Raw genomic sequence first — 27,130 nt, forward strand, 5'->3', positions numbered from 1 at the left:
TAGGTAACACCAGACTGCAGATGAGCTGCATACAGAGCTGGACTGGGACAAAAAAATCATCCCGGGCATTTTGACTAGAGACCGGCCCACCATTATAGGAAAAATCATAAAGCCTTTGAATGAAAATAAACACTGTTGTGACAGTGATGTACACTGTTCTGATGGTATATATGTATCAATCTATCAATTGTTTGTTGTAAGATTCAGATAATTATTTGTTAAAAGCGAGACATTTTAAATGAGAATAATAAAGGAAAGTATTTCCTTGTCCCCCCCCTTTCCCTGTTAATGCCCTACATGGACCCCTGGCAAAAATTTGCTAGACCCGCCCCTGCACAGTTACCAGCTGTGAGCTACATAGAAAAGGATCCTGGTGTTATTTGTCTCTCAGAAACAGTTCATAACTTCAACTCATTCATGTCACCTAACAGGTAAACCTGTTTCTCCATCACCTGTTCAGCTCTGATGATTCAGTAAGGACATCTCCTGGTTTCATCTGCATGTTTCCCTCTCACCAGATAACCAAACCGACATCATGACCAGCAGCTTTACAGCTGTGGCTCCAGCAAACATCAGCTGATACTAGAAATTAATATTAAATAAATTCTAACAACAGCTGATCAAGCTTAAACGTGCTGCTGTTGTTTAACGCGACATCCGCTGGTTTCCTCTTTCTGGCGCAAAGTGGGCGATAAACAAACGAGAGAAAAGCCGATCAGCTGATCATTGATCAATTTCGTGATTGAAGTAGAAACAGGAGAGGAGAGAATGAGAGAAGAAGAGGCAGCTGTGCAGCTTCAGCTTTGTGTCTTTTTCATTGTAGCTGAAGTCCGGGACAAACTGTGTTCCTTTTCACCTCAGTACGAAACGCGTAATATTTTCTCTGAATACGAGACGATTCTGTTTTTTACGGGACGGTTGGAAACTCTAATAATTAACCGTATGAACAAAATAAAGTTCAACATCAGTAACATAGCACCCACCCAGCTGTATAGAAACTCCGTCATGCTAGCTAGTACGCAGTACGAAAGAGTCAGCATACCGAAAATAAACTCCACCTAAACTTGGTTTATATCTGACTCAGATAGACTGCAGGTCATAACTTCTTACCTGAAGACGTTTCACCTCTCATCCGAGAAGCTTCTTCAGTTCTAAGGTCAAATGGCCGAGAGTCCCAGATTTAAACCCAGTGGGAGTATCCCCCCAAAGAGGGACAAAGGACCCCCTGGTGATCCTCTAATCACATGAGCCAAGGTGTGAAAGCGGGTGTGGGACCTAATCAGCCAGGGTTTCGGGTGAGCTCATTGTGAAACCTGGCCCCACCCTATCATGTGATTTCCTGAGGTCAGATGGCCCAGGATGTGAGTGGGCGTTAAGGCGTCTGGGGAGGGAACTCAAAACTGGATTATAGATGGCAGACAGTTGGTGTCGTAAACCACCGCCTCTGTTCAAAGATGGTCGCTCACAGTGGACATAGATGGCCTCTTTCACTCCTCTTTCACGTCTTCAAGCAACTCAAAGAAGTCCAGACGCTTTTCTTTGCAAACTCCTTTGACTACGATGACCTGGATGACTGAGAACCTTCACAGACTTCTTACCTGAAGTTCAGTTCACCTGACACGCGGACCGGCGGCCGCTTCGGGTCTCTCCTCTTGCCTCCCTTTTCCTTCATCCACCTGCTGGCCTCCACCACTTGATAATGTTATTGAATCTGTGGAAGCTCTGCGATATCCACCACACGAAGTAACGAGTAACGAGCCTATCTAAATCCCAGTAACGAGTAACGCGTTCCTGGTTTTGGCATAATAACTAGTTACCGTGCTTGTTACCACAATAATAACGTAGTTACTGTAACGCGTTACTTAATAACGCGTTAGTCCCAACACTGGTCACAGCACAAAGTGAAGAGTGTAAAGTCAGACGCAGCAAAAACTAATAAAAACAATAGAATAAGATCAAAAGAATAACATACGATATAAAATAGAACAAAATAAAAACCTGTTTTTTTATATTCTGTGAGCTTTTGTCAGAAAAATTACACTTGGTGGTTCTGCAAAAATGATGAGGTTTGAACACAATTTAAAGAAATGACAGCTTTGCTGCTGCTGACAGGTGTGTTATAGAAACAGGTGCTGTGTATGGAGACTGACTCACTGCGGCCTCTGCTGGACATCAGGGGAACTGCGAGCTTGTTGGCTCATGTCTGTGTTTAAAAGACAAATATTCAAACTCGACTTCAGTAACCAACCAGTGTTGAGGTGTGCGCCTCCATCTTTTATATACAGTCTGTAGCCTCTGTTCAAAGCTGTGTTGGAGCTCGAGACTTGTTTCCTCACCTGAACATCACCTGTGTGTGTGTGTGTGTGTGTGTGTGTGTGTGTGTGTGTGTGTGTGTGTGTGTGTCTTTCTCAGCCTCTCTCTCGCTCTCCCTCTGTCAGTCTCTCAGTCTCTCTATCTCAGTGCGCAGGCGCATTTCGGAGCTTGTTGTCTGGCTGGTACCGGATCGACGGGACGACGTCCTGCTGAGAAACCAGAGCGCGCGCATGTGTGTGACAGCTGTGTGCGCGTGTACACGGAGTGTCTCTGAAGTCGTGGCTCTCGGTGCGCGTGCAGGTGGAGGAGGTGTAAAATGTGCGCGGAGCGCTTCATCCCGGTGACAGCGCTCCTCTTCATCAGCGTGGCGCTGCCAGCTGTGCGCTGTGAGTATGACCCGCTCTCCTCCTCCTGGGGTTACTGATGAAAGGAGGGTTCTCTGAAACGTGAGCACAGATTTGGTGGACACTGAGTTTGACGCGGGTGGACCTGACTGGGAGCTTCTGTGTGCAGCGTGGATGTGACAGATACAGAGCCACAACATTAGAAACAGCTGTGGGTCTGAGGCGCGTGTTGCAGGTGTGTCCTGTTTGTGTGGGTTGTGTTTTCTGGGTTAAAGCAGGATTGCCGTGGACCATCAGAGCATGGTCTTCACACCTGACACAGCGGCTCTGATGACACATATTTTCATGACTTTTAGTTTTTTGGCGGGAGCATGCTCGCTCGGATCTCAACAAACTGCTTTTTGATTCCTGTGAAATCTTTTGGCGTCTCTGTCAGCAGATGTTTGCTGTCTGAGCGCTTCTTTAGCCCAGCTGATGATCACAAAGTTTTGGTCAGACTGTCTGTGGGGGTCAGAGTTCACAGCACAGGAAGTGGGGTTGTTGACCTCCTCTCCCAGTCTGTCCCAGCGTCCTGCAGACAGTCTGGGTTCTGTTTTCAGGTGAGATGTGAACACTGATGTCATTTTGGTGTCATCTGGGCCCCATGGCTCGATGGGGGTGGGATATGGGGATGGGTGTAGGCACTGCTGTCAGTTTTGGAAGCATGTTGTTGTTCCGATGAGTCCAGGTTGGTCGTCGCTGATCCTGCTGCGTTTGCTTAAAGGCTGCCAGCTGATGCTCATCAGTGTAACTCCCACACACACAGTTCCATCCAGACCGTGTGATGTGCTGCTACAGCCTGTACCTGCTCTCACACTTCCCCCAGCGAGGACGAGGAGCTCACAGAGGAGATGAAGCTGCTGCTGGATCAGCAGGTGGATGTGCAGAGCAGCTGATCTGAGATCAGAGTCCACATGAATGAAAATGAGATGTAATGATGCTCTTACTGATCTGCTGTCTCCTCACAGTTTATCAGGCTGGCTGAAAATCACATGTGTGGCTCAGACTGCTGTGAAAGATGGTGTTCCACAGAGGAGGAGGTGGAGGAGGTGGAGAATGCAGAACACGCATCAGTGAAGGACGGAGCCTGAGTCGTTGGTGAGAGGCTGTGCTGGGGTCAGTTCTGTGCAGCATGGACGCTCAGGTGTGTGTGATCAGGTGAGGGGCGCCTGATCAAATCAAATCAAACAGATTTCTTCTGATGAATGTCAGCTAACATCAGCTGACCTGTTACCATGGACACGTCTCTAAATATGCGCAGGCGCATTTCGGAGCTTGTTGTCTGGCTGGTACCGGATTGACGTCCTTCTGAGAAACCAGAGCGCGCGCGTGTGTGTGTGTGTGTGTGTGTGTGTGTGTGTGTGTGTGTGTGTGACAGCTGTGTGCGCGTGTACACGGAGTGTCTCATGGATCTGTGAGCTGATAACTCGCTCCTTTCATCTGTGACACCAGCGCAGTCTCCACTCTCAGGAACCAGCTGCTGTTCTCACTAAACAACGTGAGGAAAAAACTCCAGAACGAGGCTTCAGTCTGCTCCGTCACCTTCATCTCCACCACACTGATCTGACCTCCTTTGTGGAGATGACGGGCGGACTGAGCGCTCGCAGTGATGGCTGCTCTCCTCCGAGCAGTCTGCGTTCACGTGATGACACGTTCACACTCAGCACGGAGGCAGATCTGTGATCGCTGACTCGTTACATCTCATACTAATTACCACTGAAAGCTTTGTGGGTGCACTCTGAGAGGTGAACAGCTGGACTGCACAGCGGCGGGAAAAGCACGATGTCATCACGCTGATGGAGGGCAGTGTCTGCTCGAAGGATGGTTCAGTCTGCGCTGAGGGTTCAGCTCCTGCTTCCTCCTCCATCTGCTGACCTAACATAACTGTGAGTGGTAAAGGTTAAAGGTTAGAGTCACACACCTGAGCGGTGTGCTCCAGCAGTATCAGCCTGTAATGTGACTGCTTTAAAAACACACTTTACACCACAGCTCAGTGATAACAGCCCAATAAAGAGTTAGCACCACTAATGACCAATCTTAGAGCCAGGAAAAGGTCACGTGATCCAATAGTGTTCATTTATAATATTCTTAAAGAAATAAATGCACGTTATTTATTGACGTGTTTCACAGGAAGAAACTGAAAATGTTTCAGCACCTAAAAGTGATTACAGCCACCTCACGATCCAGCAGCAGGAAGTGACAGTGATGCTTCAGTGTGATGTCATCAGTCTGTCACATGACTCTGCTGCACTCTTCTTCACAGCGTTGCCTCAGCTCTTTGTGCTTTGCAGCATTCGTTATGCACAGCTCTCTGAGCTCTCTGAGCTCTCTGTGCTCCGTTTCATGCATGCTGCTGTGCTCGGGTTCTTGGTCCAGTGATTGGTCGACAGACGGCCTCACACTGACTCCAGAATTCTTTGAGGAGCGCTCAGATCGTCGTCCCTCCTCCGCCGGGCTGACGGCTGTATGAGCTGTTCGGTCTCGTCTGTTCCAGAAGTCTGTGTTCAGCTGCAGCTTTGCAGAGCTGAGCTATGCTGCCGTGTGAAGAACACTTCCAAACAGCCATACTTGTTCAGTCTGTGCTGAACTTTGACCTTTAACCTGCTAACTGAGGCCTGTAGAATCTGAGGTGGAGATGAGATGGTGAATCTGCTGGGACGTAAACTCCTGGGAGGATTGTAGCATCATGCTAACACCCCTGAATGCTGCAGACCTACAGACAGACAGAAGTCCTGCTGCAACAGAGGCCCTCACACTGCTGCTGGTCATTCATCGGTGCATTAACAGCAGCTGGCAGATGTTGACCCTCTGAATGGAACCAGTACGGATGGACTTTATTTTTCACATTATGGTGATTAATACTGAAGCAGGAGTACAAACATCCAGTTTGTCCTGGTTCAGAATGGGGAAAAAGTCCTTCCAGAAATTCCCGCATCCGGATCATGAATGTGGAAATATTTCCTGCGAGTGGTGTTTGGTCCCAGCTTGCTTCAGGCTCTCAGTTCCTTGTTTAAATTGTGGTTCAGCACATGAGTCCAGGACATGACTGGATTGCACATGAGTTTCCAGCCTCACGTCGTCTCTCAGCCTCCGCCTGCTCATTAGGACAGAGTGTGGAAGGCAGCGGTAATCACAGGATGAATTTAACGAGGCAGCAGGAATCAGCTGGCTTTATAAATCAGAGGTGTTTTTGTCTGCGTGCACAGAGGACCTGCTGCCTGTGGGCGGCTTTTCTGTTAATGAGGAGGACACAGATGAATCTGAACCTCGAGGCAGGATTAGTATTTTCCTTTCAAACCTGATCTCAGCAGGAAGATCACATGACCAGGTCTCTGCATCTCTGCCAACCATTTTTATAAAAGTTCTGTTTGTTTTGTCCTGCGAGGGGAGACGATGTCTGTGCAGTGGTCACATATAACCGAGACAAATCCAGAGATGTGCAGGAAGCTTCTTTGAAGATAATCAGTGTGCCAGCGCCAGACGTCTTATCAGAAACAGCCGTGGACAGTCTAATGAAAGATGGTATCAAACTTCATCCACAGGCAGCTCCACCTCCTCCATCCATCGCTCATCATTTAATCTGTTATTAAAGTTCAGACTGAAAAAGTCACAGCACAAAAAGAACAATGAAAAAATACTTTTGTTTTAGCTGTTTTTGAGTCTTTTGGAGCTTTGAAAGTGAAAAGTAGATGGCTGGATGGCTGGTACTATGGCCACTATTCTGAGTGCACGTTAGAAAATGGGCAAATACCCCAGAATGCATTTAGTCCAAAACTCAAACGCAGAGTGGCTGAGTTTGATATATTACTCTTATTTGCCTGGGTTTGGCTACAGTAGCTAGCGAGCTGATTGGAGACCAAAACAGCCAATCAGAATTTTTGCATTCAAGTCTGTGATTGGTTGGTTTTGTGGCACAAATATAACGCAGAAAGAGTTGAACGTGCAGAGGCAGTGATGTTGCGAGCGCGAGCAACACGGTGCGAGCAGACAGTGTGTGTGTGTGTGTGTGTGTGTGTGTGTATGTGTATGGATAATAGCAAACACTGAAATACATTTTTTGCACGCAGCAATGAATTTTGTTCGCTCAATTTTCTTTACGTGCACTCAGAATAGTGGCACAAAAATAGCACCATAGGTTGGTTGGATGGTTAGATTGACGGTTGGTGGTTGGATGTGTTGGTTGGATGGGTTCAATAAAGATCCTGGTTGAAGCGGTGTGTAGTCAGATAGGTGAGCATGTTAGCACAGAGGCTAACGGACGCCCATCATGTGGAGTCTGTGAGCGTTGCACTGCTGCCGTGTTTAAAATGCTGCCTGTAATGTTCCTGTGATGGAGGTCACGTACGGGGCCCGAGTGTTGTTCACGCGCTGCCTCTAACAGACACTGCAGAGCTCTCTGAGTTTGGCCCTGAGCAGAAAGCGAGCCTGCGGTGGATCCGCCCTGAGGACAGGACGACCTTCAGACGCTAACGCACAAAATGAACTGAACACAGATTTCAGTCCAGCTCACTCCTGTCCTGTCCTACAGCTCCAGCTGGTGCTGAGCTCACTCTGAGCCAGAGGTTTGATGTTATCTTGTATGTTTTGTCAGACTTCTGTGAGTTCATGGTGACCCGAGGTTCAGTGGCTGTTGTTTGCCTTCTTTCTTTGCTTGTGAAAAACACATCAAACCAATCAGTTCACTTCACACAGATTTGTGTTCCTGTGTATTATGTACCCATGATGCATCAGTGATGTTTTGATTATGAGTTTGATTTGTGTCGTCGCGACAGGCTTTCACCTTTAAAAACGTCGTTTTTAATACTGATGATGAATGACTCACAGCCAGGACAAAATCACCACTTTTCAGGTTCTTTTATTGCCTCGGTTGCCATAGTGACACATTCCCACTGAAGAGGGTGGACAGCATTCGTGCCAAACATGACCTGAAGTATATCCTTCCATTAAATTCGGCAGTGAGCCGAGGCGGCCCAGTATCACACGAGGACACACTCCATCACAGCAGCTCCCATCGTTCACCACGTCTGAAACCCTCAGCATCGTTTCAATCTTGATTCACATCAGGACGATTTGAATGAGCGCCGTGCTTCGAGGATAAAAACGAGCTGACAGGAAATGATGGTGCTGAGGTCAGCGCTCAGACTCTGTGCCGGGAGGAGAACACTCTAAACTGGAGAGCAGAGGCTCTCCTCCTGCTCAGTGATGCTCTGCAAACAGCCTCTGCTTGTATTGGTGGCTTTATTCACCGTGTCTGAATTCTGGGAGGGGGCGTGTCCTAATGTGATTACATTTATTGTCACTGATGGCTGTGCTGTGATGTATTCATGTGCATCCACAGCAGGAAAGAATATCCGATCACTAACAAAGAAATGTCTGATTTCTATGGTGGTTTCATTTTAGTGCAGAGAGGCAGAAAAACACATGAACACTAAAGTGAGTCACAGGTCAGTGAGGGAGACCCACAGCTGCTGTTAGTCTTTGAAATGAATTCAAAGCAGCGTGAGATGAAAAGAAAAAGACGCTCATCGTGTGTGATCGGCGTCTGTGATTGGAGCCTCTCTTCCCTCCATCACAGACACTTATTACACCCACTGCATCCACAAAGCCACCAGCATGGTGGAGGACGCCACCATGCAGGCCAGCAGGGCAGGGATAGCTCAGTAGGTAAAGTGGTTGCCCCATGATCGGAAGGTCGGGGGTTCGACTCAACTGAACGGCTACCCTGAGGTACCCCTGAGCAAGGTACCGTCCCTACACACTGCTCCCCGGGCGCTGCATTGGTGGCTGCCCACTGCTTCACTGGGTGAATGGGTTAAATAATTCATTTAATTAAACTTTAAATGCAGAGGAGTAATTTCCCTACGGGGACTAACACATACACATTACATTACACTCCTCACACACACTCTTAACCCTGCTGCCGTCTGGCACAGAGGAACCACAGCATCGGGGTGCTCACTGCCAGCCTGAGGAACAGTTTAAACCCCCAAACTGTCAGACTCCTGAACACTCAGTGACTGCACTGACACACACACACTGGGGCAAGGCTCCCTTAAACAATCGTTCTGCCTCCTTAAGTTAAACTTTTAGAAGTTGAGAAAGAAAATAATAGATTTACTACAGTAGATGTCTGTACTTTTTACTGAGCTCGACTCTGTTTGCTCTGTGCAGTGTTTCACAGCTGGGAGCTTTAAAGAAGACATGAAACACTGAACATATTTACCCCACTGATCCTGACTCTGACACACACTGGGTCATGTTCAGCACCACCTTCTGTCAGTACGAACGTGACGTCATGTGATTGGTTGGTTGAGGCTAACAGACTCACATTAGTTTATGTTAGTTAACTAGTGACAGGATCGATACCTCAGAGGAAAAAAGGACATTAAAGCTAAACATCAGTGAGGAGATCACTGTAGTGCTGCAGCAGTGAGTTGATGTGAAACCAGGACATACTGTCCACTTTACTGTCTGTGTCTGTAGCAGGAAGTGGCTGTTTGGCTAGCTGCAGTGAAACAGGAAAATCCAGCTGTTAGCCGTGATGTTGGTGTTTGTAAAGGACAGTGTAGAGGAGGGCCTGTTAGCTGCAACCGACCAACCACCTGACGTCACGTTCGTACTGACAGAAACATGTTTTTAAAACTTTAAACAGTTATTTGTTAAATCCAGCTTCACAGACAGTTACATGTGTGTCAGAGTCTGAGAGCTCAGTGGGGTAAATTAGCCTCGATGTGTTCAGTGTTTCATGTCCTCTTTAAAGCTCAGTACAGAGAACAGAAAGTTCAAACCTGTGATTCATTGAGCAGCTCTGTGTTACCGCGGTCATAGAAAGGAATAACCCCACCTGCAGCTACAGACGCCGTGTGATGGCGAGCAGGTGTGAGGTGAGACGGCCTGCAGACAAACCAACAGTCATAGTAACGCTGTTGGAGGTGTGCAAATCACCTGCTGTCATTAAAAGTTTAAGTCTGGGTGAACTCCTGAACAGGTGAAGGTACCGCCACAAGACGACCTCTGACCTTTGACCTCTTCTATCTGTTTCAGGTCAGGGGATGACTGAGCCTGATCAGAGTCTTCTCGGCAGCGGGAACGGTGGGATCACCGTGGGAGGCCTCAAGTCCGTCCTGGAAGATGCCATCTCCCCGGCCTTCGGCGCCACCATCATCATCATCATCACAGTGATCATGTCCGGCAGCGCGTACCTCTGCTTCCTCAAGTACATCTGCAACGGCTGCTGCAAGCCCATGCAGGTGGTACCGGCCGCCGACGTGGACCCCAACAAGGTGGAGGAGCAGGTGTAGGTGATGGAGTGGGTCCCCGTGCTCGATTCAGGCCGTTGAGTTTTTCTGTCTGAAACGTTGTTTTCAGTTTCCTGCAGCTGGATGGATCAGAGGCCTCTGCAGATGAGACGTGAAGCTCAGCACAGGCTGGAGAAACCAGCCAATCAGTGAACACCAACATGGCGGTACCACCTGCCAGACGCCACGTCACAAAATCAAGGACCTTACTTCAGTGGTTTGTTGGATCTTTGTGTTTGTGTTCAGTGGAGCTCATTGTGAACGTGTGCTGACATGTTTATGGAGCGTCAGCAGGTAAAAATACGAGGCTGCAGTTTCTGTGAGGATCTTCAGGAACAGTTCTCCAGGCCTCCTGAAGGACAGTCAAAGCTCTTCTTTGGATGTTTCTGCCTTTGGTTGTGTTCCCTGTCAGGATGATCCCACACCGCTTCAGTGATGCTGAGGCTCTGAGGAGGCCCATCCATCACTGATGTGTGCTTTGTGTTTGGCATCACTATGATGCTGAAAAATGAAGCTGCTGCCAGTCAGATGTTTCCAGATGTTCCTGTGTGGTGGATCAGACTCTGTAATTCATCAGTTTATCAAAGATCTCCAACAGCACTGACTGACCTGAAACCATGACAGAGCCTCCACCGTGCTTCACAGATGGCTGCAGACTCTCACTGTTGGACCTCCTCCTGACCTCCTCGTACACACTGACCATGATGTGGATCCATCTCTCCATCACACCTGTTCCTCTGACCTTCAGTCCAGTTCTTGTGTCATTTTCAGCCTCAGGTTACTTTATTTCTACATGGAGGTAGCTTTGTTCTGCAGCTGTGAATCCTCACATACACACTCTCAGTACAGCTACAGCAGACAACAGTAGAACAAAGTACACAAGACGAAAAACACAAAACGTTCATTTGTCCATCTCAGTAATGGCGGCTACAACAAAGCTATTTTTAAACGTGCTGTTTCACATTTTGGGACCAGAAGGAAAAACTGAAACAGACCAGCTGCACCTGCCTGCTGTAGTTCCTCTGTCGGCCCGTCAGACTGAGTTTCTGTTCTTTACCGATAAATATCCAAACTGTGACACCAAAGAAAAATGACAGAGTGATAAAATAAACCATCATGGTTTTGTCAGCTGTGTGAGACATGAGAGTGGCTGGTGGGCGTTAAAATTAAGCTCCACAGTCTGACCTGTAATAAAAGTGACTTCATGTGTGTGAGCGCTTTTCCTAAAGTCACGAGTCGTACCTTTAGACGTAGCTATGCTCAGCTGCAGGCAGGACACCTCAGCAAGAACTGAATCATGGCAGGTACGTGCTGTGGCTGGAAAAAAACACAGGACTCAGATATCTGCAGACGACCAAATATTATCAGGTCCATGAGACTTACTGCTTCTTACCGAGCACAAGGCTTTTCCACGTGTCCCCCCGCTCGATGCTAAGGTGCTCGTTATGTTTGAGGCTGAATCTCATGAATAACTGAACATCAGCTGGCTCACAGTCTGGATGCTGCTGTGGTTCTCACTCTGGACCAGGCTTTTTTCTTCTGTTTGGCCTTTAAAATGTCCATTTTTAGTTCCTCAGCAGCACGGCGAGGTCAGAAAGTGTACATGTTTAAAAACAGGATTCCTGCAGATTTAGTCATTCATGGTTTAATGTTAGGATGAGCTCTAACTCACCTGGAAGGAATAATCATGTCTTTACAAAACACAGAATAAGAACACATCAGTAAGCATGTCCACATCATCCCCACAAGTCTCTGTGAACATGTCCCCACTGTGTGCTGTGTGAGTGGGCAATAAGTGCACACAGCTGTGATCTGGACTCATTTGTTTGCCTTCAGTAAGGATGTCTTCCTGACAGACGTCCTTACTGAGAGCATTTCTGAGGAGGCTTCAGTGAACAGCAGATGATCAGCTGAAGGTCCTGTGTGACTCTTCAGGACTTTCAGGTACTGTTTACCTGCTGTGGATGGACTGGTTCTGTGTTGATGTCTGTTATGTGTTGACACGACTCTGGTTCATCTTTTTGTTAGGAGCTTGAATGATTTGTAGGTCAGAGTTCAGACCCTTAAACAAAAACCTTCCTCGGGTACAAAGACTGGACTGAACCTGAGTGTAAGAGCAGCCAGTGTCCAAAGAAGACCTTTTAAAGACCTTCAGAGGGATGTGAGAGTGGCTCAAGACTTTTGCACAGTACTGAGCTGTAAAAAGACTAAAACAGCTTTTCAGGAAAACATCCACACAGACTGTTTCCTGTCACTGTGCTGATTATTGTACCTGCACAGGTAAAGGTGGACGTTACCTGCACACCTGTGTGTGTGTGTGTTTGTTGCTGGATGTGCAGTTATTTGTGCTGAGCTCTGTATTCTGCAAAACGTGGTTTTAATAAATAAAAACATAAAAGCTGAGGCTGTGACGCTGAAATAAGTGGAGCTGATAACCTGAGCTGGAGTTAGTGATCCCAGCCGTGAGCTCGGAGCTCATCAAACACACAAACATGCTCGCTGCAGCATCCTGTCAGCAGATCCTCCTTAACCAGCCTCACATCACCATGGAGACCAAACATGTCAATTCCTCCTGTGACAAAAACTCCTCCCTGATTTATCTGATTTGAATCTGATTCAAATCAGATAAATCTGAATCTGGGCCTTGCTTCCTGCTGATTGTTCGGAGGAGCCTCACGCACCGATCCATCAACGGAAGTGAGTTCAGAACTGACGTGAGGCCGTGTGTGCGCGCACACACACACGTACTCGTTTTCATATGCTAGTGAGGACATCTCATTGACATAACACTAACCTGACCCTGACACTAAAACCTTCAAACTCATGTGGACGGACCCTTTGTCCCCAGAGGGACTGCTGATCCCGACGGGTATAGTAGAATGCCAATTTTTGGTCCTCACAAAGATGTCTAAACATGGCACACACACACTCACACACACACTGAGATGACATAAAACTGACAGATTGATGATGTCACCCACACCTGTCAGTGAGGTGGGCGGACCCTTCCTGTCTTCGTGCTCATTGGTTACAGGCTGTCATGTGACTGCCCTCCTCGCCTGTTTCCCGTCTCTGTACCTGCTCATCATTAAAGCTGCTGTGCAGGTGTGAGTTTTCAGAGCGTCCACCTGAAGCTGCCCTCAGAGAGGAGGGAGGTTCAGCCTCCCTCCTCTCTGAGGGACAGTGAAGAGCTTTGAAGTGGGAGGAGTCGGAACAGGATTTACTGTTTGTGAGTTTCATGATGTGCTGTTTTCATGGTGATAGATCCACAGCTGATTACCCACACATGAATGTCTCTCTGTCACTGATGACCTCTGACCCTTAGACTGAGAATCCTCTCAGAGCTCCAGATGTACCCAAAGCATCTGCAAACGCCCGTGGCAGATGGAGCAGGAGGCCACTGAGGAGCGTACGGCTGAGCTGTGGGGTCCATCTGTGTCCATCAGCCACTGTGGGACACAAATCCATGGCAACCAGCTTTAACGGGCTGACATCATGACTCAGGCGGCACCTGAAATCTGTATATGACAGTTTAGGTGTTGAGTCATGTGACTGATGCTCGTCGTGTTCGTGGTCCTGTAAAACCATCAGACAACAAAGAACGACGTTCAGCTGCTCGTGAGGATTTCATCATCCTTTAAACACAACCTCACAGATTTGACCGTTTTATTATAAAGACAACAAAAAGAGACTTTTCTGTCTTTACATTAAATAACTGAATTTTTCAGTGTAATATTTATCTTTTTCTTCCTGACTTTGCTGTAAAGCTGATGGAAATAGGCAGTGGTTGGACCTTCTGGGTGGACGCTTCTGGCCCACAGGCCTTATGTTTGCCACCCCTGCTCTAAAGCTTATGAAGCTAGATTAGCTGCATCATGAAGGTTCGCTGTGACAGCTGGTGTTTGTTTGTGCGGCGTCTCACTGGGACACAAACACTCGGCTCAGGTTTAAAACGGTTTTTATTAAAGCAACAACAAAAAGAAGCGAGGTTGGCGTGAGAGCGTCGTCAGCAGAGACCGGCACGGTCATCAGGGCTGCTCAGGTCCTCGAGCGGGGAATTGGTGAGCAGCCTTTCATCCTCTCTGCTGACGCTCTGAGACGTGAGGAAGGAGGAGCCGAAAGAGCGCCGAGAGCCGGAAGCAGAAAGAGGTCGAGGTCAGAGCCAGTTTGGGACGGCGTCTGATTGGGATGCTTTTTGGACCTCCCTGCCCTCCAGCTCTCGGCTTACTTTCAGGACCCGCAGTTCTCCTTCGGCAGCACGTCGACGTCCTGCTCTGTGGGCGGGGTCATCAGGGCGGGTTCGCTGCTCATCCTGTCACCCTTGCGAGCTGCGGAGACGGAGAAAGATTGAGAACAGGAAAGAGTTTATTTAAAATGGAAGAACTTCCTGTCTGACACTGTTCTAACTTTAGAGGCTTTTATTCTGTAAAAACTTCAGAGTCACAGCAACACAAAGACGCCGCAGCCTGAAGCTCCTCCAGCATCACGCTTCACGCGGTCGTAGCTCTGATGTCTCTGTTCTCCTCACACAGGTGTGCTCAGGTGAGTCCAGCTCTCCTCCTGTGCTGGACGGTTTGTCTGTGAGTCCAGGTGATTCTGCTGCTCAGCCGTCAGAAGGAAGCGCATCGCTATCAGACTCACGAAAGCGCAGAGTGTCGGCCCTGCAGAGGAAACTGCAGCTCTGAGCTGGAGGACGCTCTGCAGCTCCACAGCACAGAAACAGGAGTTTCTTTGTGTCTGCAGGTCAAAGGTCACGGTTCTGCTGAAGTGGAGTCGAAGCTCCACACAGGCTGCCCCTCTGGGAGTAGTGTCACGTAGACATGGAGCTGCGAGGACTGCAGGACTGGAGCTGCTGGTCCAAACCTCAAACGTCCACGTGACGCACCAAACAGCGTCTGTGAGCGCAGACGGGGTTTCCTCTGCAGTGAGGCGCACCGCAGGGTTTAAATACAGCTTCTGTTCAGGCGAGCTGCTCAGAGTTTTTCTGTTTCTGTGCGAACGCTCTCATCAGGCTCTCTCGATTTCCTCTGTCAGCGCTGCAGAGGCGCCTCGTTGGCTACGGCGGCGTGGAGAAATGAGGACAGTCTAAAACAGCTGCGAGAGCTTCACCACATCCTTCTCACTGCAGCCGCAGCTCAGCCAGAGAGCGCCGCTTTCTCACAGTAAACAGAGTCTGAGGTGAGTCTGCAGATGATCCCTGACCAAACCTGAGCGTCACCTCTTTGTCCTCTGAGGTCGACTGACACCGATACATCACTGGGTGCGGAGGACACTGACTACACTCACATTTAGCCTGCTTGCATCCCGCGGTGCTCGGCTTCTCCGGCTGCTCCTCTCCTCGCGCCGCAGCCCGGATCTTCCTCGCCACGTACCGGCAGGCTGCAAACAGAACGACACAAACACGAGTGAGTTAACGGACCCACCCCGAGTCCCATTCCCCGAGAACATCGGGACTTAGGATCAGACTTAACTGAAATCATATCTGAGCCAGGAGGCTCTGACACCGCCACACCGTCCCGAGTTTAACCCCTAACCCTGAATTATCTAAACAGTACAAAATCCTTTTGGGGGGTAACAACAATAACAATAATAATATTCATATTTATAACAAGGTGCAGTAATAAAAGTGTGCAATACACATACACTTATTCTTCATTTTATTACTAAGCTAGGTTACTGTGACGTGTCGTGTTGTACGTAGTGCCGACGGGGGACAGTTTTTCCAGTGTCATTGTACTATTGTTCTACGTATGACTGTGCAATGACAGTGCAATGACAGTAAAGAGTCATCTTATCGTATCTTAACAAACACTTCTGGTAATTATCTGATGGTTCGGGCTTAACGGGCTCGTTTGTATCTGTGGAACTTCGGCTGTGGGAACCCTGTGATGGTGGGCCCAGAGGACCTGCGAGGATGGTGTCTGAGGCGCGTCCTCTGAAACCGGATCGTCCTGCAGCCTCGTGACCGTCTCGCTCGGCCGGTTTGGCTTCAGAGGAATCCAGAGAATGAATGTGGGTCCCAGCCACTCCTCTTTAATCTGACAGCTAAAATAATCCCAGTTTCTATTATTATCATGAAATCCTGTTTAGCTTCCGGTCAGCATCAATGAACATGCTGAAGCAAACAGAGACCATCGTTCATAATGTAAAGAGCCAAAGAGCCGCAGCGGTCACACACGAGTAACTAACGCAGTGAAAAACGACACATTACACGGTTCGTGTTGACAGGTCTGATGTTAAATCATCTTTTCATTAATATATTTTTTTTTTTCCCCACTGATCACTGAAGAAAGACTGTTGGTGTGTTCAGGGGCTCCGCTCCTTTATGCCAGTCTAAAGTCCGGTGTTGTGCCAAAAAGTGATTGCCTGCCAAAAACTGATTTCCAATGTTTCCGTGTGTTTTTTATGTGCAATATCGTTAAGTATGTTGCTAACTTTGTTAACTTTGGTTAACAGGTATTACAAAGGGGTTATATATAAAATTTAAAAATTACCTGTTTCTCAAGTATCTTTGTAACTGTGTTATTGTACTTACATTATAATCAATCAGCTCCCTTTTCTCCACTTAAAATATGTTTACAGAACTATTTTTGCATTTGTTGCAATTTCAGCTGTCCTCTTGGGCAGATTACTCTTAAAAGAGACATTTTTAAAGTCAACAAGAATTTTCTTAACTGCATAAATAAAGGATACATAAAAGTCACTGCCAAAAACTGATTGCGGCTTCTACCTTGTTGCGCAACATGACTTGATATCATTCATGAGGGATACATTTGACATATGTTTCACATATTATAGACAACAAGTTATTTATAGCAGTTTAAATACAAGCAATCAGTTTTTGGCAGACAATCACTTTTTGGTACAACACCGGCACGTAAATCCAGGTGAGACCAAATCAGCGCTGTTTACCATCTGCACTCAGATTAGACCGAGATTATCTTTAAAACTGGGAGTTAATCTGGGCTCTCTCTCTCAGCCGCAGGGGTTAATCCAGAGTTTAGCCGGAGCCGAGCCCTCAGCTGTGGGCTCGATCTAATCCCTGGACTGACCCTGACAGAGCCGCAGGTAACCCGGAAGTGGGAAGCCTGATCTCGGGTTCAGACCTGAGCCAGAAGCTGTCGGACTCACCGCTGATGATCAGTCACACCATCCTTTAGATGCGCGGGGTCAGGAGCTGCTGTTCTCGGTCCGTGTGTGTGTGTGTTAACGCTCAGCTGATATCTGAGCTCTTCCTCAATATCAAGTCTCCTCTGATAGCCCCTCCCCCTGAGGAGGGGGAGGAGCCTTCACTGTCGCTGCAACAAGCTCAGAGCAGCAAAGAAACTTCCACAGTGTATTCATTTACATCTAAATCTGTTTCGCCTCAGGATGAATGAAAACCGGACTTCATTATGACGTAAGCACAGGACCAAAGTCTGTGACGTCAGTCCTCAGGTGAGATCAGAGTGAATCCTCCTTCTGAGACTGAAGCCGGGTCATGATCCGTGCTCCTGGATCGTCCAACGCTGAATCTGACTGTAACCCACGATGCTGTCAGGCCAACGATGGTGTTCAGAGGGGGCAGACAGATTGTAACTGTACTCAAATACTTACTGAAGTGCAGCTTTAATGTACTTCAGTAAGTATTTCTGTGTTCTGTTACTTCCTGTGTACTCCATTCTGTCATACTGTAGATTTGCTTCATTGATTACAGATGAAGCTGTCATTAAAATCATTGAATGAGATCAATGAATCAGTGATCATGATCCAGTGGATGGATACGATTCTGAGGCGCCTGTGGTTGTAATGTAAATAAAAGTGACGTGAATAAATCTATGATCTCTGATCATTTTGTTTAAGGATCATATTTTCATACAGAGGAATTTATTTTGGCTTCACAGACGCTGAAGCTTCAAACATGTCAGCAGGATGGTGGGTATTATGGGATGGCATCGTCTCCTTTCCTGTCATAGAGATCCTCCTGAGTCTCCTGCTGAGTGAGCAGAGTCTGTTCATTTTCATTACTGCCAGGGTCATGGTGGGGGCGGAGCCTATCACAGGTGTCATAAGGTGAGAGTTGGGTACACCTGCACAGGTTTCCATCCATCACAGAGCTCTCTGTAATTATTTAATAAGTGGATATAAAAGCTTGATTAACATTTTTACTTACCGTGCTTTATTTCATGTGCCTGAGTCAGATATTTGAACTTTTTAGGTTGTGTTTTAGTTTCAACTGCTGAAAAAAAAATCTTATCTTGTGTTATGTTGAAGGAAAAATGAATCTCTCTCTGTAGACTCTAACACCTCAGAGTGCTCTATCAGTGAGTCTGCAGATATGAAGAAAAGCAGACTCAGAGCCTACCATGTCGCCTCTTTTATCATCGCTTTAATGACATGTTTCCATCTTCTATCTCACCTGCTGACACGTCTGAACCTTCACCGACACCCACAGCTGGACTCTGAACATCTGGGCTGCCTGAGAAGAAGAATAAAACCATCCACACAAAGATTAGGAGCTGTAAAGCGATCGGGGTGAGTTTTACTGCTCTCAGTGTGTAGCTGTTCAGTGTTGAATGATCACAGATGAACCTGCTTCAGTCTCAGGAGAGTGAAGGAGGAGTCCTGCATCAGTATCTGTTCAGTTAGGTTGTTATATATTTGGACACTGACACAAGTTTTGTGTTTTTACCTGTTTACTGAGTCATATTCCAGTTGTAGGAGCCATAGGAGTTGTTCCTTTTTTGATTAAGTGGGTTGGTTTAAATGGACTCACTGTATTGGTGCACGGGTGTGGGGCGTGTCTCATGGGTGTGTTAGATGATAAATGTGGTTGCACTCACCTGTTCACCACACCTGATGTTGATGAGCAGTAGTGATGGGTAGATGAGGCCTCATGAAGCGTTTCAGCACATTCCCCAAACTGTATCGATACTGTGTCGACACAGTGTTGCTGTTGTGCTCCATACTGACACCTGCTGGACCTTAAATATCATTGCAGGCAACTTACTTGAGACTCACAACAGACGATTCAATGACCTAGTCATACTTGTACACTAAGGTAATGTACTTTCCATGGAATCATTTTATATCTTTTACATTTCAAATATTGTAGACATCTATAAAATATATTGTGAATGACACTAAGTGAAAATTAAAATGAAAGTATTGTGAATATAATATTACCCATTTAAATGTAATTGACTCAGAGTTTATTATAAATTTCTATCCAGAAAAATAAGTTTATCCATTGTTTTTGCATTCAGTCTATTGCGGGGGGTTTTTTGGGGGTTTTTTTTGGCACCATTTCCCCAGCTTTGGAAAACTCACAGGCACAGATGAAGCTGGGGTACACAAACTGTAAAGCTAGGTGGAAAAGGTTCTGATGTCTTCCTATTCCCCCAGTACGTTAAAGGATCCTCTGATCTCGGGATGTTTCTCTCCGACACTCTCCACAATACTAAGGGGTTGGCAGTCCTTTATAATGAAAGGAGACCAAACATGTCAAACATGTTTGGTCTCCTAGATGCTTGATTTCAAAATAATAAAACGCATAATAAAAAAAATATATGATAAAGCTGTTCAGTGTCTATATAGGCCGACCTGTGTTCATTCTCGGTGTGTTTGTCGCCTCATTTTCATGTTTGGCTCTGTAATGCCTAAACACTGAGGAGGTGTTCTGATAGATTACACTGAAACAAAGACAGACAAACTATTACCTTATTTCCAGTTAAAAGATCAAAATGATCCCACACAGCAGAAACATTTCTTTTTCTTTCGGGCTCCATTTTGTTATGGAGAGATGTGTATTTTTAATCTTTGCGAGAGTAATTTCGTGTTTTTTTGTGGCGACTCATTCCGTTGGCAGATGCGGATGCGGTACTTTTTAAACACAGTTTGGCGCGCTGGCAATGAGCGATACAGCAGCTGTATCGATCACGTGACTTTTTCTTAAAGCGACGCACGCACCGATACAGGCTTCACTAGGTGAGCTTGATACAAGCGTCGGTGCGTCAGTGTTGCAGGACCCATCACTAATGAGCAGAAAGGTAGGGTGAGCATGAGGCAAAACCTTCTGTTGACCGCAGCTTGAATCATTTTGATGCATTTTTGACTGGAACTTGATGGTTTATGTATACTTATGCACTAAGTTTTAATTTATCTTCTTCCCCTCCAGCATATAATGGGCTCTTTTGAGGACATTTCTTATCATTGTTATGCTGATGATATTCAGTTGTACATTTCTTTTATGCCCGAGGATTTATCTAAGCTTCAGCGTCTGAATGATTGCTTAGATTTGATCAAACGTTGGATGGCTGCAAATTTCCTCCAACTCAACGAGGGGAAAACCGAAGTCCTCGTATGCGCCCCTGATAGATTTCTATCGCAGATAGTGAAAGCCCTTGGTCCTCTCTCACTCTATGTTAAATCCTCTGTCAGGAATTTAGGTGTCACCTTTGACTCCAGTTTCACATTGGATGGGCATGTGAAATCTCTGGTTCGGTCTTGTTTTTATCATTCAAGAAATGTGGCTAGGCTAAGCCCGAATTTATCTCGATCTGAACTGGAGATTGCTATACATGCATTTATCTCGTCACGCTTAGATTATTGTAATTCGCTGTTTATGTGTCTTAGCAAAGGTTCTCTGGATCGTCTGCAGGTTGTGCAAAACGCTGCAGCTAGGCTTTTGACAAAATCCTCCAAGTACTCACATGTGACACCGTTGTTATCTCAGTTACACTGGCTTCCTGTTAAATTTAGAGTCAATTTTAAGATCCTGGTCTTGACCTACAGAGCTGTGCATGGACTGGCACCTGCCTACATCTTTGATCTGCTACAGCCTTATGTCCCTAGCAGGTCTTTGAGGTCATCTGATCTGGGCTTACTTGCTATAAAAAAATACTAAGAGGAGGACTAAGGGTGATAGAGCTTTTGCCACTGTGGCCCCTAGACTGTGGAACTCTCTCCCCCAAGCATTAAGAACTGTGGACTCAGTAGCTGTTTTTAAAAAACAACTCAAAACTCACCTTTTTAAAACTGCTTTTGGTTAATTTTTTGCCTGTTTTATTTAGTCTTTTTAAATCTTTTTATGACTTGTAATCTTATGTGCAGCACTTTGTGATTCTGTCTTGAAAGGTGCTATATAAATAAAACTTTATTTATTTATTTAAGTTATGCCATAGGCCAATGTTGTAATTTGGTATAGGAATTGGTGCAGTTTTTTGTGAGTTGCAGTTATTTGTTTGTGCAGTCTGTGCATTTGTTTAATAGTTAATCCCATGTGCTGATTTGTATATTGGACAGTTGCATGTGGAATAAAAGGAGCAAATGGTACAGAAGTGTATCTTATGTGTTTACTGTTGCGCGTCATCTGTGTCCTCATGTTTAGCCTGCCGCGGCTGTTGGTTGGAGGAGCCGCAATACCAGTTGTAGTTATATAATGGACGTGGATATGATGGTTAGACTCTCAGCTTTTGATCGAGGGTAACCACGTTCAGACTGGATGAAGGGTTTAGGAGTTTCAGCTCCTTAATGTGTGCCACCCTCTTCTTAAATGGACCAAAAGTAATTGGACAGTTGACTCAAAGGCTATTTCATGGACAGGTGTGGGCAAGTCCTTCATTACGTCATTATCAGTTAAGCAGATAAAAGGCCGGGAGTTGATTTGAGCTGTGGTGCTTCCATTTGAAAGGTTTTACTCTGAACAGACAACATGCGGTCAAAGCAGCTCTCCATGCAAGTGAAACAGGCCATCCTTCAACTTCAATATTAGGAGTGACAAAATCTTTGTTCCATCCTGAGAAAGAAAGCAAGCACTGGTGAACTCAGCAACACAAAAAGACCTGGACATCCACAGAAGACAGCCGTGGTGGATGATCGCAGAACCATTTCCATGGTGAAGAGAAAGCCGTTCACAACAGCCAACCAAGTGAACAACACTCTCCAGGAGGAAGGCACATCGATATAACCAAGTCTACCATAGAGAGAAGACTGCATGGAAGCACACAGAGGATTCACTGCAAGGTGCAAGACACTCATCAGCCTGAAGCAGGGGCGGATCTAGAAGGGTGGCATGGGGTGGCAAGTGCCACCCCAAGTGCCACCCCAGTTTTGCATATGACAGTGTTGTTTATTAAAATAAGATAGCATTAACAGTTTGAGCGTAGTTACAGTCAACAGTGAATATAAATGCTAAAACTGAATATATTGCATAGTGTCCCCCCCTCCACCATTAACAAATGGTTCAGCCCATAGCAGGACCGGCTTTTTTCTTGTTGTCAGCAGCAAGCGATGCTTATGATTGTGCCAGAGCACATTTTGAACAACACCATGGGAAATAAGGATTTTACACAGGTGGTCGGTTGTTACACTCTGGAAATGGAAGGAAGGTGAGTGTTATTAACCCTCTTTGGTCCACGGACACGCTGCACCTCCAAATCACATGATCGATTTAAGCTGACAAAGCAACAAGCTGCAGCCACGCTGAGTCTCTATTTCAGCTCACATTGAAAGTTCGGACTTCAAAGTTTTTAAATTTTTTATTACAGGCCAGTAAATCCAGATTTATGATAATATATATCTAAGCTGTGCTTTTTTTTTTCTTCTAAATACTGTCGTCACGTTTTTGTGTGTGTGTGTTTTAAGCGTTTTCTAAGGACAGCGCAAAAACAGTAAAGAAAGAAAAAAAAAAAGCCACCTCTTTCCTATCGGTGGAAAAATGTACCATGTCGACCAATTAAAAAAAAAAAAAAAAAAGTCAACAAGTGGGATTTTGTTGTTTAGGAAGAGGGGAGAGTTTTGGGAGTGACGGTAACGCGAGTGAGAGAGAGAGAGAGAGAGTTTTTAGATGTGGGAGATTTGTGACATTTAGTGTGGAGTGTAAAGTTAGTGTGTTGTGTTGTCTTGTGTAGTTGTTCTGTTGTGTAGTCGCTGTTTTGCTTTGTGTGTCAGTGAGGGCACTGATAAATGTCACTAAGGCACATTTGCAATGTAAACACTGTCACTAAGTAGAAAACCAGCGGAGTGATACACCTGCTGTCAGGCCTGCAGGTTTATCCCTGTGCTGTTCTCCTCTGTCTTTTGGTGGAAAAACTTATTTTTACTGGCACACATCATTTGTGGGGCATCTTATTGCGACACCTGATTGTTCTCTCATTTTAGTTTTAGTAGTATTTTTAAATGGTTGTACATAGAGCTGGGCGATAGAACGATAACGATATGTATTGCGAAATAACTTTTTCTCGATAGAAAAATTAAACTATTGCGATAGGCCGCATCTCTCTTGTCCTCTTAAAAAAAAAAAAAGAAAAAAGAAGAACAGCCAATCCAAATTAAGTAGCGCAGAGCCGAACCAATCACAGCCGCAGCGTCACGTCACGTGACTTGTTACGTACAACACAAGTTCCAAGCCGCACATGTGTATTTGTTTGGGAAGCAGCTATCCGCCGTGCCGCCCGGGTATTGGAGGAAATGAGTTTGCCGACTAGAGAAAAATCAACCGAGAGCGTGAGCGAAGGTTACCGAAGAGAAATCAGATGATGGTTCCAATGCCGGAGAGCTTGTCGAACAGAAGGGCCACAGAAGTTCCGTAGTGTGAAGGTATTTCGGCTATTTCAAGTCTGACAAAAAACAGAGTAGCGCGCACTGTAAATTGTGCCGAAAGCAAGTCTGGAAATACAATAAAGCGGTGCATGCTCAGTCTCTGACTGAAAGCGCTAATTCGTCATTCGGCTTTTGTCAGACTAAAGTCCGGGTAAAACTGTTTGAAAAGCTAAGCTATACAACAAGGAGAGATTGAGAATTTCCTTTTAGTTCTCAGTTTATTTGATATTGACATAAGTTAGTCAATTTTGTCTGTTCTTCTGTAAAACAAACTAAGATTTATTTTTAGAATTAATATTTTGTTTCTAAGTGGAATTGACAATTTAGTCTGTTTTGTTTGTTCTATTTTGAAACTTAAACGCTTTAGCGGCTGCCTTTTGTGTAGTTTGCAATATTTAAATCTTAGAAATATAGTTATTTGGCTTATATCGTGATATATATCGTTATCGCCTGAAATGAAAAAACATATCGTGATATGAAAAAATCTTATATCGCCCAGCTCTAGTTGTACAAGATGAAAAAAACGGCAGGTGTATTGGCTGCATTTTTAGATAAATAGTTGTATATGTTTACAAAATGTACAATTTATATTTGCATTTCAAGTTATAAAAATTTACTCAACATGTCTGTGGTTTTTTTTTACAGTAAAAAAATACTACTAGGCTTATAAGTTCTTTGTGTGATTTCAGATCAGTAATACTAATGCAGTATGTCAGTGAAAAAAACAACTAAATTCAGTTGAGCTGAAAAGAATGAGACCAAACAAGGCAAGGGGGAAAAAATAAAATGAAACAATTTGAGGGGGAAATACAAACGTAAACTCAAAAGGACTCAAAAATGGCCGCTTGTATTTCAGACCTCAGAGGGTTAATCCAACAAATCATGAAAAATTAGGTTTATATTTTTGTTCATGACAGTGCAGATTTCTGACATTTTGTGTAATTTAAGCTGTAACAATGTGATTGTTTTCTAACAAAAAACAGTGAAACTTAAGTTAGACTTTGTGTTCTATTGTGTTGTGTTTGTAAATGAACCGCCCCATGTTGTGTAGCTTTCTGGATTTTATACTTATTGTACTACATATTTATTTATTATACAGGCTATACAGTACATAAAATCAAAACTGTAATTATGTGGGCTACAGACAATAATTAAGTTATAGACTATATATATATATATATATATATATATATGAAAAACGTGTATACTTACTGCATTTGAATCATTTTAACCACCTGCATATGTGTTTGAAAAAAAGGCTTTGATTTTGCCACCCCATTTGATTTCTTTGCCACCCTCATGCCACCCTAAGAAAACTTCTCTAGATCCGCCCCTGGCCTGAAGAACAGAAAGGCTAAAAACATGTAAAAAGTCAACACAGATCTGGAAAAACATCCTTTGGACAGATGAAACCAAGATAAGCCTCTACCAGAATGATGCAAGAAAAAAGTACAGAGAAGGAACAGCTTGTGATCCAAATACGACGTCATCTGCACAACACGGCAGCATGGCTGCCAGTGGCACTGGGACACTAGTGTTTACTGACACAGGACAGAAGCAGCTGAGCGAACTGTGAGCTGTTCAGAGAAAGACTGTCTGCTCACATCCAGCTAAATGCAGTCACACTGAGTAGGCGGTGTTTCATAGTACAGATGGACAATGACCCAAAGCAAAGAAAGAAGTGGAATATTTTTCAGTGGCCAAGTCAGTCACCTGACCTTCACCCAACTGAGCATTTCACTTGTTGGAGACTAAACTTCTGTCAAAGAGACCCACAAACACACAAGAGCTGAAAGCTGCTGCAGTAAAGGCCTGAGAGAGAGGAGGAAACCAGCATCTGGTGATGTCTGTGAGTTTAAGACCGTCAGCAAACCCAGCAAAGGGTTTTCAACAGAGTATTAGAAAAGAACACTTTATTTTCACTTATTGAATCTGTGTGGGAATGAAGGGATTGTGTTAAACATGCTTTAGTTCCTCACATTTTAATCCAATTTTTTTTTGTCCAACCCACTGAGTTAAAGCTGAAGGTCTGCATCCGAGCTGTTTCATTTAAAATTTATTGTGTTGATGCACAGAACCAAAACCAGTTGTCTCTGTCCAAATATTTATGGACCTGACTGTATTTAATCTGTATCAGGACCTTTATCCATATCTGTATGTGCGCCTGTACCTTTATCAGCATCAGTATTTGTACATGTACCTGTATCAGTATCAGGGCTGAAACCTACCACGTTATTTACTGTAGTGAGTAATCAGGCTTTCTCAGAAGGAGTGGGTGGAGGTGACGGTGCTGTGAGTCTGCATCACCTCACTGAACAGAAATCTAAGATAAGATAACCTTTATTAGTCCCACACATGGGAAATTTGTTTTGTCACAGCAGGAAGTGGACAGTGCAAAAGTTATATAGCAAAATTAGAATACAATAAGAATAAAATACTATATACAGTAGAATAAATAGAATAAAATATACAATATGATAAAAATAGAATACAGATACTTTATACAACTGAGTAAAAATACAACTTTGTCAGAGTATTGCACTTAGTGTTATTGCACATGTGTGTTTGATCAGTTGAAGTCTTTGTTGTGGAGTCTGACAGCAGTGGCGAGGAAAGACCTGCGAAATCTCTCCGTCCCACACCGTGGCCTTCTACATGCTGTTTGGGGTCATTAGAAGAAAAATATATTTTTAGTAAATGAAAGCTGACTTTTAAATAAAATGAAAAAGTGAGAGTGTGGCCGATTGTCCTTTGGTGGAAGAGAAAACCTGTGGCCTGTGTTTCTGAACGAAGCCCAGAGGTCTGTCCATGACAGGAACGCTTCAGTCTGAGGCTTTCTGATGATGAAGAGCAGCGCTCTGCTTCATGTTCACGTCTGACTGGAGCTCGTTCAGAGGCAGCAGCTCTCAGATCAACCTCGCAGCCTTTTTCTCTTGGTGAGTAAAGATGCCGTCTGTCTGTGTCTGAAGTCTGGAGCTGTTTCAGACTTTCATGCTGATGTTCGGCTCGAACAAGCAGGAGATTTCTGAGGTTTTCTCATGAATTCGTCTCTGCTGGTTTGTAAATGGACTGATTCTTATATAGCGCTTTTCTACTCTCCCGGAGTACTACAAGCACTTTTAAACTAAAGTGCAACTAATAAACATTCACACACATTCATACTCCGATGAATGCATCGGAGGGCAATTTGGGGTTAGTATCTTGCCCAATGACATTTGGCATGCAGACTGGGGGAGCCAGGAATCGAACCACCAACCTTCTGATCAGTAGCTGATTTGCTACCCAGGTGTGAGGTTTGATGTTTGTGGATTCAAACATCAAACCTGGGCAGCAACATGAGTCCAGCTCAGAGAAGACTCAGTTAAAACAGCGACACCTACTGGACACTTACTGTGGTCACATGTGATAATGCCGTTGCTGTTCTGCTCGTCTTTCATTTTTAGTTCAACAAACCAGCTTATAGAACAAAACGTATTAAGAAGGCTGCTGTGTTTATGGTGCTCACCACACGGGTCTCACAGATAAGACCTGAGACATCTTTCATCTGTGCTGGAT

At 45.2% G+C, this 27,130-nt stretch overlaps 2 long non-coding RNA genes across 2 annotated transcripts; one reads left to right on the top strand and one right to left on the bottom strand.

Moving 5' to 3' along the window:
* Positions 1–13,935: 13,935 nt before the first annotated feature.
* On the bottom strand, positions 13,936–17,281 carry LOC116314959. Its single transcript, XR_004199067.2, has 3 exons — positions 17,126–17,281; positions 15,281–15,373; positions 13,936–14,322 (listed from the first exon to the last, which is right to left on the bottom strand). It is a non-coding gene; the product is annotated as an uncharacterized LOC116314959 (long non-coding RNA).
* Positions 15,280–18,656, top strand: LOC120433410. Its single transcript, XR_005608529.1, has 3 exons — positions 15,280–15,399; positions 17,878–18,046; positions 18,429–18,656. It is a non-coding gene; the product is annotated as an uncharacterized LOC120433410 (long non-coding RNA).
* The last annotated feature ends 8,474 nt before the right edge of the window (positions 18,657–27,130 follow it).

This window comes from Oreochromis aureus, linkage group 16 (genome assembly GCF_013358895.1).
Source record: "Oreochromis aureus strain Israel breed Guangdong linkage group 16, ZZ_aureus, whole genome shotgun sequence".
NCBI classification, from domain to species: Eukaryota; Metazoa; Chordata; class Actinopteri; order Cichliformes; family Cichlidae; genus Oreochromis; species Oreochromis aureus.